Genomic DNA, 7,139 nt, shown 5'->3' with positions numbered 1-7,139 from the left:
AGTTTCCTAGAATGTCTGCACCCAAGGCAACACACGCAGGATAAAATATTCAGCAAAAGAGTCTTCTCAGATGACACCTGCGATAAAAAGGGTCTTTGATCCAAGTCCAGACTGAGTCAAATGTTTCAGTTCCCTAAAGAGTTCACATCCTCAGTTTTCCTTGGATACAATTTTAGGGCGACAGGAATCTGGATATGGAGACAGAGCGAGAGCATTGGACTTCCCAGACGGATATAGTGTGTAAACCAAATACTAGGGAAAGATCAATGCTTTATGAGACAGGAAGAGATAAGCATTTAATTGCTTCTGGTTTTTTTCATGGAGCCGGGGTGTGGTTAGGGTCCCGTAAAACCTGGAAGTCAGTCATCTGTAGGTGGATTTGTAATGTGTTCAATGTGTAGGAGATTACTGCTGACTGGGAAATGCTGACTGGGAAATGCTTCCTGCGCTTGCTGATCACTATTGCTCGGGGGTGTTTGATTATGAGGGAAACGTTACGAGTGGGGAGACAAAAGGGCGTAAAGAGAAACTAAGGACTCATTTCTGCTCTTCCATACTTCCAGTGACTTTTTCCACCTTTGTGTTCATCAGCACACTCTGAGTGGAACGAGCAGGTTTTGCCGTGGCGTTTACTCTCAGAGACAAAAGTGTCAGACTTCATTACAGCACACAGCAAGCATTTCAAAACGCTTGATAGAATAAAGACCACAGGACTTTCTCACACTATCAAAATAGTGGCAGACGTGCTGTCACGCCTGCATCTTTTTACACACATGGGCTAACAGCTCTCCGCTTTTCCTCCACATAGATATTTCAGTTTGCGGCGTTTTTAAATATTAAAGTCGTGCATGTTTACCTTTCCTGGTTTTCTCCTGCCTCTCGCAGCCACAGTCAGCGGTCCAGGATCAGGTAGACAGCGTCCTGTCTGTTGTGCTCTCTTTTTTTTTCTAGGCAGGTAATGAGCTCTTCCATTAAAGGTGAGAAGTATCAGGTGAGCGTGGGCTGAACAAACACAGCATTCTGCAATCTCCTTGGTCCCAAAGTACAGCAGATATTACACTTCAGTGGTTTTGCTTACGCCCTAAACACACCCACGTGGTGATAGTCTATCATATAACTAGTCACTGTTTAACACCACGCCTGAGAATGTTAACAAAACCTGAGGACACAGTATGATGAGCTGTGATGACAGTTACTGCTCTTCTATTTTTTTTAAATGCTGAATTACAGAAAGAAGAGGGTTGAAAACATATTTGATCTACTGCACAATGGTTAATGGTTATCAACCGATTCACACTATAACCAGGGTTTGCCTCTTAACTTCATTTAATTTTATTTAATTAATAACGGTACAGTACTCTGTTTTTGGTAACCACTGATGTAAATATGTAAAAATTGTGTATGTTTCTGTTCTGTGTCTTGTGTACTGTTTGTTTGTATATGTGTCTTTCTTGCTGCTGTTACACCCAAATTTCCCCTTGTGGGACAATTAAAGGACTATTCTATTCTATTCTATTCTACTCTATTCTATTAATACTGGCTGTCAGAAGCTTCAGGTCACAGTATGGATCCTGCTGAACGGAAATTGTGTATAAAGTTGAAGATACTCGAAGACAGCCTTGTGAGATTTGGGGAAACTGGTTCCACATTGCCATCTGATGGACTTTTTGATAGGAACAGCAAAATTAAAGCCAGAGAAGCAGCATCAGCAGCAGCATGTGGAGAAGCTTAAGTGAAGAGAAGAGAAATTTATATTTCAAAGCAATTTTTTTAAATTCTACTAGAATTATTTTTTAAAAAAAAGCTTTTAAAAGCACAGCAACCTTATTAAGCAAACACATACCGACGTGCATGAACAGATGGGGTAGCCTGACCTCATTTTTATCTGTAGTTAAATCAACTTTAAGCTACTGCTACAGGAATCATAAAAACAAGAACACAAAAAACTATCGATTGTTGTCACATATTTTGACTCAAATTCATGTCAACATCTTGTTTTTTTTACAGCATTTTTGACTGACTTTTATCAGATGATCTTGAAAAGGTTTGTTTTTAAGATAACAGCGTAAGCACTGCACATATCTTTACGTCGAATTGCTGAGATTACATGAAGTAAAACATGTATGCAGACACCTGTTCACACTGACAGTTTAAAAAGAACAAACCTCCAAAAACTCTGTATGTAAACGATGGAGGGAAAAGTGGAGCCAGTGCAGAAATGACTGACTTACCTACCTTACCTCATAAAAAGGGAGTCAAAGGCTTGTTTTATCATAGATGTCTATAAAACCTTTTTCTTTATTATCTAGAGGAATCGCCTCCCTCTTGGTATAAAAAAGAATGCAGACTAAAGTCATTTCCTCACTGGCTCCACTTTTTACACACAGAGCTTTCAAAAGAAACAAGGTGTTGACTTGTCAAAATATGAGACGACAATAGTAGACTCATTAAGCATGACTCGATGTTCCACGAGTTAAAACAACACGTTTTTCCTGTTTTTTTGTGACCTGCTGCTTCATATTTTAAAGTTGATTTAACTACAGATTAAAACGAGGTCAGGTTACACCATCTGTTCATGTACATCTGTGTTTTAACACGTTATGCGTTTCCTTAATAAGGTTTCTGTGCCTTTAAAAGCATTTTTATAAATTTTAATAGAATTCAGCTTTGAAACATCGATTTCTCTTCTTTTCACTTTCTTAAGCGTCCCCACATTCTGCTGCTCTCTGGCTTTAATGTTGCTGTTCCTATCAAACAGTGAATGGTTTCACCTGAAATCTCTGCTGATAATGACTCATGCCTTTCTTCACACCTTGGCTCATGTGATGAGTCACATGATCAGTAGTAGGCAAACAACCCTCTTAAGGGACGACTCTCACTAGGGTTTAAATACCTGGCACTGGTCAACACTTGGTTTTGGATGAGAGGTGAAACGTCTTCAAGGAACGTAAAGAAGTCCAGTGGCTTTCATATCAAGCTCCTTAGAATACCATGACCTGGATGACTGAGAACCTACACGCGCATAATTAGGTTACTAGTCAATAACATGATTGGGTATAAAAAGAGCATCTAAGAGAAGGACAGTTTCTCAGAAGTAAAGATGGAAAGAGGTTCACCTCTGTTCAAAACTCTCTACAAAGGGTGGAACATATTTCTTCTGCAAGTGAAGACACTGAATATCATCTGCAATAGATAATATCATCAAAAGATTCACAGAATGTGGAGAAAGCTCTGTGAAAGGGACAAATAGTGCCAAATTACGATCTCTGCCTGTGATCTTTGTAAAAACAGGCATTATTCTGTGACAAAGTTTGTGGTGCCACCCAGAAATGCAGGTTAAAGCTCTGTGATGCAAAGAAGAAGCCCTATGTTAATATGATCCAGTAACCCCGCTGTCTCCTCTGGGCCAAAGCTCATCTAAAATGGACTGAAGCAAAGGGGAAAACTCTAGTTAGATGAATAAATTGTGAAATTATTTCAGGGGAACATGGAAACCGGGCTTGTTATCTGAGGTCATTTCTGAAACGATTCCATCAGTTCTTCTAGAATTTACAGCTTGTATATCTGGAAAGGCACCATCATTGCTGAAAGGCATAAACAGGTTTTAGAGCAACATTTGCTCCCATCCAGATAATGTCTCTTACAGGGTAGGCCTTGTGAAGTCTTAAGTAAGACAATAACAAAACCACATGCTGCATCTCATATAAAAGCATGGCTTTGGAGTAGAAGAGTCCTGGGGTTAACTTTCACCAATTTGGCCCACCATCAAATGAAAAATTTGACAAATGTGTTCTATTATAGTCGACAATTAATAAAACATGGGTGTATGAGACTCGCAAATCCCTGCTACTGTCACCCCAAGACTCACAGGCACAGCTGGGCTAAGACCTAGACATTAGAAACTCAATAACAAGGAGCTAACCTTGGGTCACTAAAGCAGACAAATATTGCTTATATATGCTGAGAAAACTGTGGATGAATTATTTCAGAAAGGAACAGCTGTCATCCTCCAAGGCCACACATGCCTACATCTGGCTCATCCTGCAACCGCATCAAACAACACAGTCGGTCATGTTTTACACGACACAGTACGTTGCCTCTTCAGCAAAGCAGCGGCAGCAAAACGGACACAGTATGCACTGTGATATGGGTCCGACATTCAAAAAAAATAAAATGAAATAAAAATGGCTGATTGTATAGTAAAGTAGCAATATGCAAATATCACTCATGGCATGAAATGAAGAATGAAGCTCGTCCAGAGTCCGATAGTCCACACGAGGAATCTATTGAGATCCTGGCCACAAAGAAACTGAAATTACATTCACTGAGCTAATTGTGATTGAAGATGGAAGAAAAACAAGAGCCAAGAAGAGGAAAATTATTCAGAAAAAGCATGCAAGTTTTTTTTTCCACCAAAGATATCAGCATGCAGTCCTCTGCTGCTCCGGCGAAGAAAATCAATAAGTTTATTAGCATTAACAAATTAAAATGTGCAAGTACAGGGAGTGTAAGAATCATCTGGAAGACAAAGCAAGAGTTTTAAAGGTTGGCTGCAAAGTAATCAATGTACATAATCAATATATGTCTGTGGTTTGATTCATAATTTTAAGTGGTGAATCGGGAAAGCTTGTTTTCTAATCTATAACGGCGTGTAAAAATCTGCAGACCAGAAGGTTGTGTTACAGGAATTTGACATTTGACCATTAGTCAGATATGAATTCATGAAGTGGGTCTTTGTTGTAACCTTATACATAAATTTAGAAAACCATTTTTTCAGAGATATATAATAGGAAGAAGAAATGGCCACTTCATTAGGTGCACCTCACTAGTGCCTTCAGAACTGCCTCGGTTCTTGGAAACAGTCCTGGAAACATCTCTTAGAGACTTTGATCCATATTGACATGATAGGATAGCACAGTTGCTGCAGATGTGAATCTCCTGTTCCATCCCATCGGTGCTCTGTTGTACTGGGATATGGTGATTGTTGAGGTCATTTGAGCACAGCAAACTCAGCGTCATGTTTAAGAAACCACTCAGAGATGATTTGAGCTTTGTGACAACGGTGTGTTATCCTGCTGAAAGCAGCCATCAGAAGATGGTCAGTAGCAACACTCAGGTAGGCTGTGGTGTTCAAATGATGTAGCATTAAGAGGCCCACAGTGTACCACGAAAATATCCCCCAGACCATTACAGCCTGAATTACTGATACAAAACAGGCTGGATTAATGCCTTTATGTTATTTACACCTAATTCTGTTTCTGATATCTGAGTGTTGCAGCAGCTCAGGAGACTCATAAGACCAGACAACATTTTTCTGATCTGTTGTTCAATTTTGGTGAGGCTGTGTGAATCGTAGCACCAGTTTCCAGTTCTTAGTTGACAGGTGTTGGTACCCAGTGTGGTCTTCTGCTGCTCTACATGCATAAATGCACTGAGTTGATGCTATGTAATTGCCACCGGGTTATGGTCTTCAGCTGTTGTAAAGAGTGGTCATTGTTCCTTCCTATCTAGCTATTCTCCTCTGACCTCTGCCATCAACAAAACATTCTTACTAAGAGAAATGCCCCTTGCTGCATATTTCCAGAATTATTTACTATTCTCTGTAAACCCTAGATACAGCTGTGATTGGAAATCCCAGTTCCTGAAATACTCAGACCAGCTACTCTGGCACCAATAACCATGTCAGATGCAAAATCACTTTTTTTCTTATGCTTGGTCTGAACCCAACATTGGCCAGTGAGTTTATATTTAACTACTCACTAGTCAAAGCCAAAACACTTCATACAATAGGTATGGCAGCTGTATAACTATATAACTATTTGTTAAAGAGTTCCTAAAGTCAGTGAGCACTTCATTAGCAAGGCGTGTACACCTGCTTAGTTTTGCACTGATATGGCCCCTCCAGTCAGGATTTTATTTAATGTTAGCGTCCGAATCACCTCTCTGACCAAGGACCCAAACCAGTCATGGCACATGGCTGCCCCTCCCTGAGCCCTTGAGGCGACTGTTGATGTCATTTGGCTTTATACACATATAACCGGACCCTCCTACAAGACTTTTGGGGCTTTGATCGACGTGAATGGAAAGCTCAGCAGATATTTGTTGACTGCTATGTGAGCAAAGCTTTCAAAGTGGATCCATAAGAACAAACAGAGGCTTCAAGCAGAGTGCAGTGAAGCTCATTTAGAAGTCTCATTGCCGGCTTGAAGTTTTTACATTTCCATGAAAATGAGCTTTTAAACGAGCAATTAGCAACATTCCTGCGTTGGCTTTGATACCGAGCACTCTGCTGCGGTACAGTTTGAACTTGTGACTTGAGGGTTTAATGCGACACGATTCTTCTTCCATTTATTGCTTCGTCGTGTGTTCTAATCACTTCTCTGATTAAACCAATTAGAGCTTCATAACAGTGTGAAGTTAATTTAGGCAGAGATAACATCCTGACTTCCAAGAAGGGGGGCTGTGCAAAATAAGCTGCATGATGATAAATGTACTAACGTTTTTAATTCTATCAGACTCAACTCAGACACAACGTTGAGACATTTCAAGTCTCCTAGCTGGAGAATTTTCAGTTATTAGGTAAGACTCTCTGGGAAAGGGTTCACGGCCTCGGTACCCCAGAGTGCCGCGCAGTTACAGTTTGCATATTTGTACATCTGACACTGACAGAATATGTGAAAGAATGCGAAGCTTTTCTCGGCTTGAAGAGCCCCTCCCTCTCTCTGAAAGTAATTTTGTAAAACAGGAAATCAGAGGCATGCAGAGTTGCAGTCAGCCAAGTGTCTGTATATCCTGAAATACAAAGCAGATGGAGAAAAAAAAAAAGATTTCCAACAGTGTTGGATTAAGATGAACATTTTAATTTTAAACTTTCAGGTTTGCAAGTAACGTCTCATTGTTTAGTCTGACATCATGGCGACACAGGACAGTATAAAGCAAAGAGCAATGGCTCAGTTTGACTTTTATGGATGGCTCCATTTACTCCACTAATCTCACTAAGCTCTTCTTCTAGATCCTGCCCAGCCTTACCGATCACACTGCTGCACATCAGTGTTTACTTCAATGCACTGCAAGCACAGTGTGCTGCTTCTACAGTCACTATGCCCACTATCTATCAATGTCCCACGAAGCTGCTGCAG

This window comes from Pelmatolapia mariae, linkage group LG6 (genome assembly GCF_036321145.2).
Source record: "Pelmatolapia mariae isolate MD_Pm_ZW linkage group LG6, Pm_UMD_F_2, whole genome shotgun sequence".
In the NCBI taxonomy this organism is placed as follows: domain Eukaryota; kingdom Metazoa; phylum Chordata; class Actinopteri; order Cichliformes; family Cichlidae; genus Pelmatolapia; species Pelmatolapia mariae.
This window is presented reverse-complemented; position numbering follows the sequence as displayed.